The 12,807-nt window shown below is 45.9% G+C and overlaps 1 protein-coding gene across 1 annotated transcript in view; it reads right to left on the reverse strand.

The window, feature by feature from the left end:
* The window catches only part of RAB30 (RAB30, member RAS oncogene family), a 166,916-nt gene extending 154,663 nt beyond the window's left edge, over positions 1–12,253 (reverse strand). The window contains exon 1 of the mRNA XM_086933914.1: positions 11,897–12,253. The gene's annotated coding sequence lies outside the window, so the exon portion shown is untranslated. The remainder of the gene's footprint in view (positions 1–11,896) is intronic.
* Positions 12,254–12,807: the final 554 nt, after the last annotated feature.

Below are 12,807 nucleotides of genomic sequence, written 5' to 3' on the forward strand. Positions count from 1 at the left end.
GCCTGCAGAGGGACGGGGACCCTCCTGCAGACGCAGCTGAACAACATCTAGTTGTCATCTCACCTCGAAAAGTAAATGTACTACAGTGCACGATATTAAGCGGATTCCTTTTTCTGGCACCCTGGACACACCTTAGTGCACACACCCGTGGATGTGAGGCTCGTACGGAACACCCTTAGACACGGCCTCGCTACTCGCTCTTAACGTCCATTCTTAGAGACATGGGCATCTTGCCGGACGATGGTAAGGACAGCGGGCTCACACAGTACACGTTTTATGTCTAGGCGCTCACATTGTACACTCTGTCCAGTCCCGCAGACAAGGCTCACGCTGTGAGATTCCAGGACTGTGAGGTTCAAACTGTACCAATCTAGTGACGTGAGGCTCCCCTGGCACAGTCATGAGAACACGAGGCCAGCTCCGTAGAATCCTGCAAGCCAGAAGCAGCTCACACTGTACCAGCATGCTCGGGAGGATTATACAGTGACAAGGAGTGCGCGCGAAGGCCCCTGCACAAGTCTACGCACTTGAGGGTCACACAGAACAACTTAAGGGGGGACGGGCTTCTCCTATATAATCATGTGGACATAGGCCGACGCTACTCACTTATTCAGGTAAGTGCGGTTAGTTTTGAATGTGTATATGTTTTTTTACGTTCTATGTTAATCTTTCCTCTCTCTCCCCCGTGAGCCCGTTCTCGCCCCCCCCTCCCGCTGCCGAGCTCCGACTGAGGAGGGGCGGCGGCAGAAAGGAAGGAGGGCTGCAGGCAGAGCAGAATTCAATCTCTATCGCACTTTTTTTATTACGCCTCTTATTCTCCCAGAATAGCGCACATTCTTCTTTCACTTTCATGGCAAAAACGCGTTTGAATGTGATTTATTCATGTCAACTGAAAAAGGAGAGAGTTTTCATATTATCCAGTCGTTGCCTCGCGCCCTCGGGTGACTTTCGGAAGAGGGGTGGGTGGGGGCGATTGTCCCATGTCAGGCGTGAGACGCTCCTGCTGTGTTAGTTTTGTCATGGCTTTCAGGCGCTTGCTATTGTGCCTTCTGTGTTAGAAATGCTGGACCACACATCCCAGAATGCAGATGAAAAAGAGCCCTCCGTAAACTGTGCACACACATGTTAGGTGGTGTTTGATGGGGGCCTTTATCTCGAGCCATTTGAGTGAATTGTTCCGGGGAGTGGGTGGAGACGATTACCCCCTGGATCAATCCAGACCGATTTTAGATAACGCTTGTCTGAAATTATTTGTTACTCGTAACATTGGAGGAGGGTGCTAAAGCGCAGTACTGGGAGCTCCGTGTACTCATTGTCATATAGCGCCTCTCTTCACGGTTACTTTGCATAAAGAGCAGACGCGTCTGCATTTTTTTGTTTCGTAAGGATTGTGTCTGTCGGGAAGTGTGAGGAGGGAACTTTCTTTAAGTGCAGTTTCCGGAGATTCTTGGGACTTCCCAAGCCAGGGGGGATCCCTGCCCTTTCGGGATCCACTTAACGAGCGCTCATTTCTTGGAGTTGACCCACTGTATGAGGGGGCGCTTCCCGCCTCTACCTCTCAAGGTGCCTGGACTCCCTTTTAATGTACCTGTGCCGCCCCCCCCCCCCCCCAGCCACTGGAGACAGAGGCGCTGTGTGCGCTGCCTGCTGGGCTGGGGGCGGGGCTCCCCACGGCCCCCAGGCAGAAGGTTCAGGTATCACGGCTGTAAACAAAGCGCCAAGTGTCCCCGGCGCTGCACAATGGGCGGCTCTGATTGCGCCATTTGTTTAAAATCAGAGCGCTCCCTGCTGAAAAACACATAAATCACTCCTTCCTCTACACCCCTTTCACACACTTGCACCCAGACACACACATCCCCATCTCTCCAGAAAATACAGCATTCCCACCTCCCTCCAGCGCACACAGACATTGCCTCGTTAATCTCCACAGAGAAACCCCATGGTCCCACAATGCTGCAAACCCCCACACACCACGCCTCTATATACATGCGCACCCCCACACACGCTGAACACATGCTCCAGGCTCAGGGCTGCCGCCCCTTGTGCTCCTTCAAGCTCACCCCTTCCATAGAAACCGCTCCCTCAGCATAGGAGATCACACATGCATACATTCTATAAATGCTCCCTTATATGCATCCAATGCGTGTATAAGTCATTTTACCGGGCTGAAGTTGCTCAGCTGGTTGTGCGCCGGCAGGCCACGGGTTTCGAACCCAGCCGGGCATATTCGGTCTTTTATTTTCATGTGCTTGGTAAAATTGCCGCAAGTAACATGGTCGATAGTGACATCTATATGGTAAGAGCTAACACCGACAAACCCCACGAGAAAAGCACAGAAACCCCAATTTTCCGTTTACCATGCCCCCCTATGTCCCCACCCCTGACGTGGGGGGCTGTGATACATCTCTATACACAGCCTCCTTACAGCAGCCCCGGAGCAGCACCCCGGGGTGCATGGTGGAAGCTCACCTCCTCACACAGTGCATCGCCATGTGTGATCGATAACGCATTAGCAGACCAGGTCTCTGGAAAATCTGTTTATTCCCCGTAGTAGGAGGCTACGAGGAGAGGAAGGGAAGCCGGGTGCACTCTAGATGGGGGGAGTGCACTGTGCAGGGGAGCCGGGCTCCATGTCAGGGGCAGGGTGAGGACACCGCTTGTGATGTTTGTGTAGATTACACCCACAATCGAGCACTGCACCGAGGGTACATTAAACCGTGCATACCTGCTGAGTGGGGGTGATGCGTGTACAGCAACCTCTGGGGAAGACAGTTGTGTGTGAGACATTGGTGGGTGAATGATGTATTAGAGTGCAGGGAGTGAATATGATTCCCATGGCGGATGCACCCTAGGCCAGGAAGCACCGCACTGCTGCCCCTTATCCGACATTAATCCTGGCAACCAATACACCTTTGAAGCACCTGTGTCCCCGGTTTTGACTTTGGAGTCACCCTGCAGCTGAAGCAGTTACTGCGATGCTGCTTAATGTTGGCAAGCGGACTATTGCAGAGACCCTAATCAAGGCCCGCTGCCACAAGGTGTCTGGCTAGGGACAGCTGGCGGGACCAGGCGAACGTGGCACATCACAGGCCCTAACTTGCTCCCTGCCAGACCACGGAGGAGCCTACTGACCAGAGTCTAGGTGCGGAGAGTTGTGAGCACCGTGAAATATATCCCTGCCCACTGCTGTGCCTGAGGCCCGGGACACTCACCATACACACTACTCGAATCAAATGACTATCCAACCGGTGTCCCAGGGGGGACGCAGTACCTACGGCGCTGCTACACCACCGGGCCCCTTTTCTTCTAGCATCTGTTGCGGGGCACCTCGCCCTGGGAGAGGTGGTTCAGGGAGTAGGGGCGGGCGTCTCCAGGTGCAGGTGCGGCTCCTGTAGTCTAAGGGCAGACCCCTACAGCTCTGCTGGGGCCTACCTGCTCTGCTGGCCGTGGGCTGCGTTGCTATCTTGCTCCTAGGCGGCCTTCTCAGACAAAGCGGGCACTGGCTATTTCCGACTGCCCTTCCTGGTGCCTGCTCTGCGCCTTGTTGCCTACCTACACAGTGGAGACTGTCCGGTCGCTGGATCCCTGGGAGCTGTGCTCAATGGCCCATGACCAGAAATGTACTGCCACTGGACCCTGGCCACGCAGAAAAGCCCCTCCCCACCATCCTTACTTGCCGCAGCGCCTGGCCTTCTCCAGTCATTCCTGTGTCGGGGGGGGGCTCGCAGTGTGTGGGGGGGGCTCGCAGTGTGGGGGGGCTCGCAGTGTGTGGGGGGGCTCGCAGTGTGTGGGGGGGGCTACAGTGTGTGGGGGAGGCTCACAGTGTGTGTGGGGGGCTCGCAGTGTGTGGGGGGGGCTCGCAGTGTGTGGGGGCTCTGTGTGGGTGTGTGGGGGGGCTCTGTGTGGCTGTGTGTGTGGGGGGCTCTGTGTGGGTGTGTGTGTGGAGGGCTCTGTGTGTGTGGGGGGGGCTCTCTGTGGGTGTTTGTGTGTGGCATTTGCGAGAGATTAAGCTATTGGCATTGTAAATGACAATGCCATTTATTTATGTTAAAAAAACATAAATAAAAATAATGTCAAGAGCAATGCCAATAGCTCTAACTTTAACAAAGGCAAAACCATTGCATTGTAAATGCTTGTTTTACCCTTCTGTCGCGAGGGGGAAAAGACACAGGATGGGGGTATGAAAAAAAAGCTATGACGCAACCATTGTTGACTGCAGCATCGCTTTTTTTTCTCTACAAGAAATAGTTCTTGAATCAGAGTGTGAGCAGCAGATGGCCAGTGGAGGGACACCAATCAAACACAATTAATCTGTGCTTGGTCCGTGCGCCAGAGAAACAAGCATTTGCAATGCAATAGGTCTCGCATTAGGAAAGTTTGAGCTATTGGTATTGTAAATGACACATTTTTTATTTATGTTTTGTTTTTGAAAATAGCGAAATTAATAGCTTTGTCATTTACAATGCCAATAGTTAAAACTTTCGCAAATGTGACACCTATAGCATTTGTAATGCAATATGTCTTGTATTTACGTGACTTACATGCATTGATATTACAAATAACAATGGCTTTTAATTTGTTTTCAATAATTAATACTTAAATAAACGTTACAGTAATTTATAATGGCAATAGCCTTAAAGTTTTGTAAATAACTTTTGTGAAGATAATGTTCAGTGCATTTTATTGTGACGAAAATCCAAGAACAGAAGTGAAATATTAACATCTTTTTGTGACATTTGTAATAAAGCTTGAAACATTGAGAGAACATATTTGAAAAGGGGTTGTTGAATGGTTGCACAAATTGATGCTGTGGTGGCGCCGAGTGATGTGATGGCCAACGAGTGATGCTGTGGCGTTCAGTGATGCTGTGGTATCGAATAATGATGTGGTGCCCCTGAGGGATGCTGTGGAGGTACGGAGAGATGCTGTATGCTATGCTACGTAGTGTTTTTTGTTTTGTTATGCTGTTTTGCTATCCTATGCTTTGATTTGTTATGCTATGATATGCTGTGTTTTATTATGCTATGCTATGTTATGTTTTGCTTTGCCTTGTTATGCTATTTTATGCTATGTTTGTGTTTTATTATGCTATGCTTTGTTTTGCTATGCTATGTTTTGTTATGCTATGCTATGCTTTGTTGTGTTTTATTATGCTATGCTTTGTTTTGCTATGTTTTATTATGCTATGCTTTGTTGTGTTTTGCTATGTTTTGTTTTGCTATCCTATGCTTTGTTTTGTTATGCTATGCTTTGTTATGCTATGCTATGCTATGCTTTGTTATGCTATGCAATGTTTTGTTGTGTTTTATTATGCTATGCTTTGTTTTGCTATGCTATGTTTTGCTATGCTATGTTTTGTTGTGTTTTATTATGCTATGCTTTGTTTTGCTATGCTATGCTTTGTTATGCTATGCAATGTTTTGTTGTGTTTTATTATGCTATGCTTTATTTTGCTATGCTATGTTTTGTTGTGTTTTATTATGCTATGCTTAGTTTTGCTATGCTATGTTTTGTTATGCTATGCTATGTTTTGTTGTGTTTTTTTATGCTATGCTATGCTTTGTTGTTTTTGCTATGTTTTGTTTTGCTATCCTATGCTTTGTTGTGTTTTATTATGCTATGCTTTGTTTTGCTATGCTATGTTTTGTTATGCTATGTTTTGTTGTGTTTTATTATGCTATGCTTAGTTTTGCTATGCTGTGTTTTTATGCTATGTTATGTCATGTTATGCTATGTTTGTTTGTGTTTTATTATGCTATGCTTTGTTTTTCTATGCTATGTTTTGTTATGCTATGCAATGTTTTGTTGTGTTTTATAATGCTATGCTTTGTTTTGCTATGCTATGTTTTGTTGTGTTTTATTATGGTATGCTTAGTTTTGCTATGCTATGTTTTGTTATGCTATGTTTTGTTGTGTTTTATTATGCTATGATATGCTTTGTTGTGTTTTGCTATGTTTTGTTTTGCTATGTTTTGTTATCCTATGCTTTGTTTTGTTATGCTATGATATGCTATGCTATGTTTTGCTTTGCTTTGTTATGCTATGCTATGCTATGTTTTGCTTTGCTTTGTTATGCTATGTTATGCTATGTTATGCTATGTTATGTTATGTTATGTTATGTTATGTTATGTTATGTTATGTTATGTTATGTTATGTTATGTTATGTTATGTTATGTTATGTTATGTTATGTTATGTTATGTTATGTTATGTTATGTTATGTTATGTTATGTTATGTTATGTTATGTTATGTTATGTTATGTTATGTTATGTTATGTTATGTTATGTTATGTTATGTTATGCTATGTTATGCTATGTTATGCTATGTTATGCTATGTTATGCTATGTTATGCTATGTTATGCTATGTTATGCTATGTTTGTGTTTTATTATGCTATGCTTTGTTTTGCTATGCTATGTTTTGTTATGCAATGTTTTGTTGTGTTTTGTTATGCTATGCTATGCTTTGTTGAGTTTTGCTATGCTTAGTTTTGCTATGCTGTGTTTTTTATGCTATGCTATGTTTTGTTGTGTTTTGTTATGCTATGATATGCTTTGTTGTGTTTTGCTATGTTTTGTTATCCTATGCTTTGTTTTATTATGCTATGATATGCTATGCTATGTTTTGCTTTGCTTTGTTATGTTATGTTATGCTATGTTTGTGTTTTATTATGCTATGCTTTGTTTTGCTATGCTATGTTTTGTTATGCAATGTTTTGTTGTGTTTTGTTATGCTATGCTATGCTTTGTTGAGTTTTGCTATGCTATCTTTTGTTATGCTATGCTGGTGAGGATGTGTGAGTGAGGGTGAGTGAGGGTAAGGGGTGTGAGGGTGAGAGAGTTTGAGGGTGAGGGGGTGTGAGGGTGAGTGTATGGGGTTGTGACAGGGTGTGAGGGTGTAAGGGTGGGGGGGAGGTTGTGAGGGAGGGTGGTGGGTGTGAGGGAGGGTGAGGGTAACGGGGTGAGGGTGACGGGGGTGTGAGGGTGTGGGGGTGTGAGGGTGAGGGACTGCGTGTCTGCGTGTGCGAGAGCGAGTGTGCGGTGTCAGAGCTGTGTGTGTGTGTGTTTGTGTGGGAGAGTGGCCTTTTTGAGCTCCTCTTAACTTCCCTTTGCAATGCCTGAATTGATCAGCAGCTACTTTGAATTGTCTTCACTTCTAAATGGACATCTTTAGCCATTTCTCTTTGGCCACTTCTGATGTCAGTGCAGCTTCCTGCACAGTGACGTGTCTCTGTGCTTATGTAGGTCTGCCTCCTTGGACAGAGCGGCGCCCCTACATCTGAAAGGGGCACGTGTGGCTTCAGCTGCAGCTCCCTTTCCTTTACAGGGAAGCAGGCTGGACCGGGGGAAGAAGGGAGCAAGGGGGTGACATTCACTCCACAGAGCTCAGCGAGGCATGCCGTTCAGTGCAGAGCACAGGCACGGGTGGCACCTGCATTTCTTGAAGAAAGTGCCCTTTCTACAACACTTACATGATCTGGGAGAGTCTCAGTTAGTGCGTGAGCTGCAGTCTGCACAGCTCGGACAGCACAGAGCGGTGATTACCTCTCAGTATTCCAGCGTTGTTCGGTCTTCAGCTCAAGCAGGGACTTGGGCCTGTTCTGAATTAATGTACGTGCTGTAGACAGGGTCATTTCGTAAAAACAAATGCAGACACAGGACGACGTTTCGCACCACCGTGTTAGAGTATTTAAAGCAGTGCTCTTAAATGACTTTGTGAATAGCCTGCAAAACACCTGAATGGGAATGAAACGGAATATTCAAGGATTATACATATGCAACTAGCACAAGTATAAAGGACCGTCACTGGGCCCTCTTTTCACTTTTACTGATATATAGGAGAGAGTTGGACGTTTCCGGGCACATACACACACAAATGCTTTTGTGGCTCGGCCCCAATGAGTTGGGATGGTCCGCCGCGAGGAGAGTATGTCTGCCGCGCGAGCCCCGCCCATTTCCTCTCAACACGCCCCCCGCCATATTTCTCCACGGTCGATTTATTGAGCATAGCATGGCAGCAAAAGCCTCTGCTTTCTCGTACATTTGGAGTACCACGGTGTTATTATGCGGCCGCGCCGGGATTCAAACCCCTGACCCTCTGCAGCAGACACATTAACACAGTGCGCTTTCTCACCTCTGATACGTAGAATACAGCCGATAAAGTGTTGCACAATATCATATGGAAACAAACATTAGACTTTCCGTCTCGTGACCCTTAGCAGGTGAGTTCCTTGCAATACCTAGTGACCTGCGCATTACCTATACAGCCTCCTAGTTCCCCAGTATAGCCTTTACAGCGCAGCAGATATCTAACAAGCACTGTTTCTCCCCTACCTCCTCCACCGCCGAGGAACGCTCAGGAATGACGGCACAAACAAAACAAAAACAACAAAAAAAAGGGGCGGAAACGGATACTGAATCCCGCCCCTCCAGGACTCCCTGACCTGCCTCATGGTTGCCAAGGCAATATTTCTGAAAATATTGTTGTGCTACCGTAAGGCAGGTCATGGAGTCCTCGAGAGGCGGGATCCAGAGCAGACAAATCTGCTAAACAGGAGCTTTTTCCAATGGCAGGCCTCCGTTTCGAGAGACCTGCCAATGGAAAAAAGGGGCGTGGTTTCACGACGTACTGAATTCTTCTCCTCACAATATCTCTCTGCCTGCAGCAGGGCATGCCCCGCAATGCAGGCTTCGACCTAAAAAAAAGAAGTGGTATCAAGCACTGCCCAATCAGAAGGCAACAAAGAAGACTGACAATGATGCCAAGTATTGGTAAGCAAAGGGCGGATTCAAAACCTATTATTGAACACAAAAGTCTCGCAAAAGGTGCTATACAAGTTTGAAACCTACTTGTTAGGTATTTTTTTTGTTCATGTTTTACTATTGAGGAGGGTGTACCCGGTTATTCCTCTCCCCTCCCTTTTTTGACAGTACATGATTTTATAGCCAATTTGGTGGCAACTCTAGAAGAATGGTACATCCTTCCACTGAAACGAAATTGCTTTGGTACAGAAAACAAGTTAATCTTGGACAATAAAGGCCACCTCCGTCCCTGTATTTCGAAGCAATGTGACATGCTAGGAAATACATGTTCGGATTGGATTTTTTTTGTCTGCCAGTGCCAGATGTGGAAATAAGAAGGCAGACTTTCTACACAAAAATGATGTGTCACTAACTTGTCTAGTCCTAAAAAATGCTTGCTGAGGCCAATCTCCGATAAGCAGTCTAATAAATAAATGACTGCAAGCGTTAGCTGTGTTGTGGATTAAAAAGATGACCATTGAACACAAGCTTGGGACAAGTGCCCATATATTTGACGGATTCACAGTGCAGGAAGCTCTGTGGGAAAGCAGAGGTTTAAATGGAAATCCAGACAAACAACCCAGGTGTGATCAAATTTACTGGATTCACTCGGGGATCTAGGAAAGGATTAAAATTTAGGGCCCATTGAAAATCCCCATGTTCATGCAAAAGTTTTATTGGCGAGTAACTAAATGTTAGCCGTACCTGGGAATGTCTGCACTAAAAATGTGGAGTGCTGAAGGGAACGTTGGATTCAAACCAAGACATGTTCTAAGTGCATACCTGCTAATCATCGTGACATGCCTATTACTAGAAGTGTACAAGGTGAACCTGGATAATATAATTCAATTCCTGTGATACTGGCTTTTAATCTCCATTGCTATGGTGTCAGGAAATGTAATAAGAATTTAAAAAACAATCTTGCCTTAAACAGAAGGCCAAGAATATCGAGCCTATAAAGTGATAATGGCTGTGCAGTGTATGTCGCTGACAATTTGTACTGCTCGAGGTGTGTGAGGCACACCTGTTTCTTTAGCAATGCCCTGCAGCCCCAAGTGTCATGCACATTACAAACATTAGTGTAATGACACATTAAGACGGTTCAAATGCTGGATGGGAGGGAAATCAGTAAGACGTCAGTACAGCTTGTGAATGAGAGAACAGAAAACAGAGAGATGTGCTTCCAATTACGAAGGAACTACCTTGGAGGCAAATGGACTTTGTATGAAGTATGCTTCCATACACTTAATCATATATTTGAAACGTCACTCTTGAAAGAAATAAAGTTAAGGAGTAAGCTGAAATGTGACCCATGGCCATTTTCTAGTCTAGAATTTTGTCTGGCAGGTTCATGAATCGGGGCACAATTTAGTGATCAGCTTAATGGTGCAATTGCAATCTGGGCCTGAAACCATCCAGAAGAATTATTTCCACTAATTCACCTGAAAAGAACAGAACAGGTCATATATAACATTATGAATAGCTAAACACCAACAAAATTAAAAAGTAAATAAATATCAATAACTTCTGTGATCGCTTGTTATAATTCAGATTGCTCTTGGAAAAAGCTCTGAAAAATCGACCACAACACTTGCTTGATGGCTTCGGAAACTAGATAGGGTTCATTAGATCCGTCTTAGAAAGGATCATGTTGTTCTTCCATAATTGCAGAGAGAAGATAAGAACAGACTTCGACCATTCCGCTATAAAATGGATTATGAGACTCTTTATTCTCTCTATTTCTGTTCTCATACCCAAGTAATTGGAAAATAATAATACAAGTAATTCAGGATGAACTCCAACGAGACAGGGGCCTAGAAGAGAATGATTCAGACTCTGCTATCACCTTAAGAGTGCCTTGCCCACATTCACTGGTGTCAGAATGCCATCTAAGTTGGAATCCTGTAGATAAGGAATTACAGCAATATGTCATGCAAATATGGCATATGTCCCCAGTCTTTGAATGAGTGCAGATCATGGCTCACTTAGAGAAAACTGAGAAAAATGTTTCACTCAAAGCTCTTTCTCCGCACAGGTCATTGTAGCATTCAGCAACATAAAACATCAGATTCACTCTCCTTATTTTATACTCCATGAGTAAAGGATTCACATCTACCAAGGAGTGATCCCTAAAACCTCAAAAGAATCCAAACCACAGCTGTCAGGCTGTACAAAGTCCAACTAAATTACATCTATCCTGATAGTTCTACACCGTCTTCCAATGTAATCCAGAACAAAATTCAAGCTGCTTTACATTACTCTTGGGATCTACTGGGTAGCAGCTACTTACACGTGAAACAACTGCCCATCCCTTTACCCGCACCAAACATCTGAGAGCCAGTCATATGCTTCTACTAAGTGAAGATAAACTATAAAAAATTAAAAGAGGCAGAACCCACAGAATTCTTTGCACAAAGCTCTGAAATATATGATTGTCCACCTCAGCCCAAGCTGTGGACCCAACAGAAGCAATTTCTATTCCTAGAAGAAATTAAAGCATCACTCTCCAGGCAAGCTTTTGAAGCATGAAACACCACTACGGGGCTCTCTCCCAGATCACGGAAAAGGGCCTATCCTCAAGAAAGCTGATCAACCTTCCTGTCCCTTGAGCACTGTCAAATATGTACAGAACATTGCTATAGCGCAACATGTTGGCACTCAATTCCATCCACGCACAACGAGGAGTATGGTGCTACTCGTCCGCAAGCGCCTTGTTTTGTGTATTAAATGCTATATAAAGGCACATAAAATACGGACAAAAAGCTACATTCTTCAATAAATACAGTAGGGACAGCACTACCATAAACATTGTCAATGCAGCGAACTGGATAGCTAGGCGGGAATAATAAATGCATAAAATGCATCTTTGAAGAAAATGAAAATTAATCGAACAACGTGATTTAGTTAGAACCTCCATTTGAAGGTGGTGGGCACTGTACACCGTTACTTGATTGGGACCTGCGCCGCATTTTCATATGCAATCCTAAATTCTGGCTGTGCATATGCATGAGGGCCAGAAAAAGCCGCCAGACACAAGTTGCATTGGTGATGTCGGTACACTAGATCTGAGGGAATCACAGCTCAGCGCTCAGCTTACCTGCTGTGGGGGTCTCCCCAGTAGATACAGAGCGGGTTCTCGAGCCGATCAGCCGCACATGAGTGGAGGTTTTATGCTGTACCAGCGTCTCATGTGTTGCACCCGTCCTCCTCTCAAAGAAGCTGCTGCTCTGTGTTCTGGTTGCTGTGATTGCTTTCCGTTATGATGCTGCTTCTAGATTGGAGTATGTGCCTGACCTTCTTTGGATGCAGCTATTGCCATGTGTTGCTGCTCTCCTACTCCCCCGTGCTGTTGGCCTGTGTTGTTGCTCTGCCTGACCTCTCCTGCGACGCTGCCCCTGTGCAGAGCAGCAGACGCACAATGAATGCAGAGTTCTCTCTGCTTTCTAACAATGACATCATTCCTCTGGGGAAGGAGGGGGCAGGGTAGGATTCGAGGAGGCGGGGCGGAGAAGCGTTAGGTTCTGGGAAACGTAGGAACGACACATCAAATGCGCCGTCTTCAGGTTTGTGACTTTGCAGGCAGACGGACTACAAGTCCCGTGCGAACACCCCACGAGGTATCAGTCAGCCAATTACGGTCCGGCTTCGGGTGGGGACAGTTGCTCTCAGTGTAGTTGGAGGAGGCGGCCATATTGTGTGGCGCGTTTCTTGTCCGGGCGTTCCGGGGACAAATGGAGCCCGGCAGCCTCTGAGGAACGCAGAAGGCGGCGGTCAGCCAGGAACGGGTTTATTCTGAGGAGGAGGGAGGGCGCTTCCCTCAGCTCCAGGTGGGGCGCGGCTCGGCCCCAACGTTGCTACTTGATCAAGGGCAAATAGAATCTTCGCGGGTTTTGGGGTAATAGGCCCTGTGGCGTAGGAAAGTGGGGATACCTTCAGGCAAGTAGGAGACACTGTGGTATTATTGTGGGTACACGCGAGATGAAACCGCATTGTTTAAGGCGACCCTGT

The sequence above is a fragment of the Lissotriton vulgaris genome, chromosome 8 (assembly GCF_964263255.1).
Source record: "Lissotriton vulgaris chromosome 8, aLisVul1.2, whole genome shotgun sequence".
NCBI classification, from domain to species: Eukaryota; Metazoa; Chordata; class Amphibia; order Caudata; family Salamandridae; genus Lissotriton; species Lissotriton vulgaris.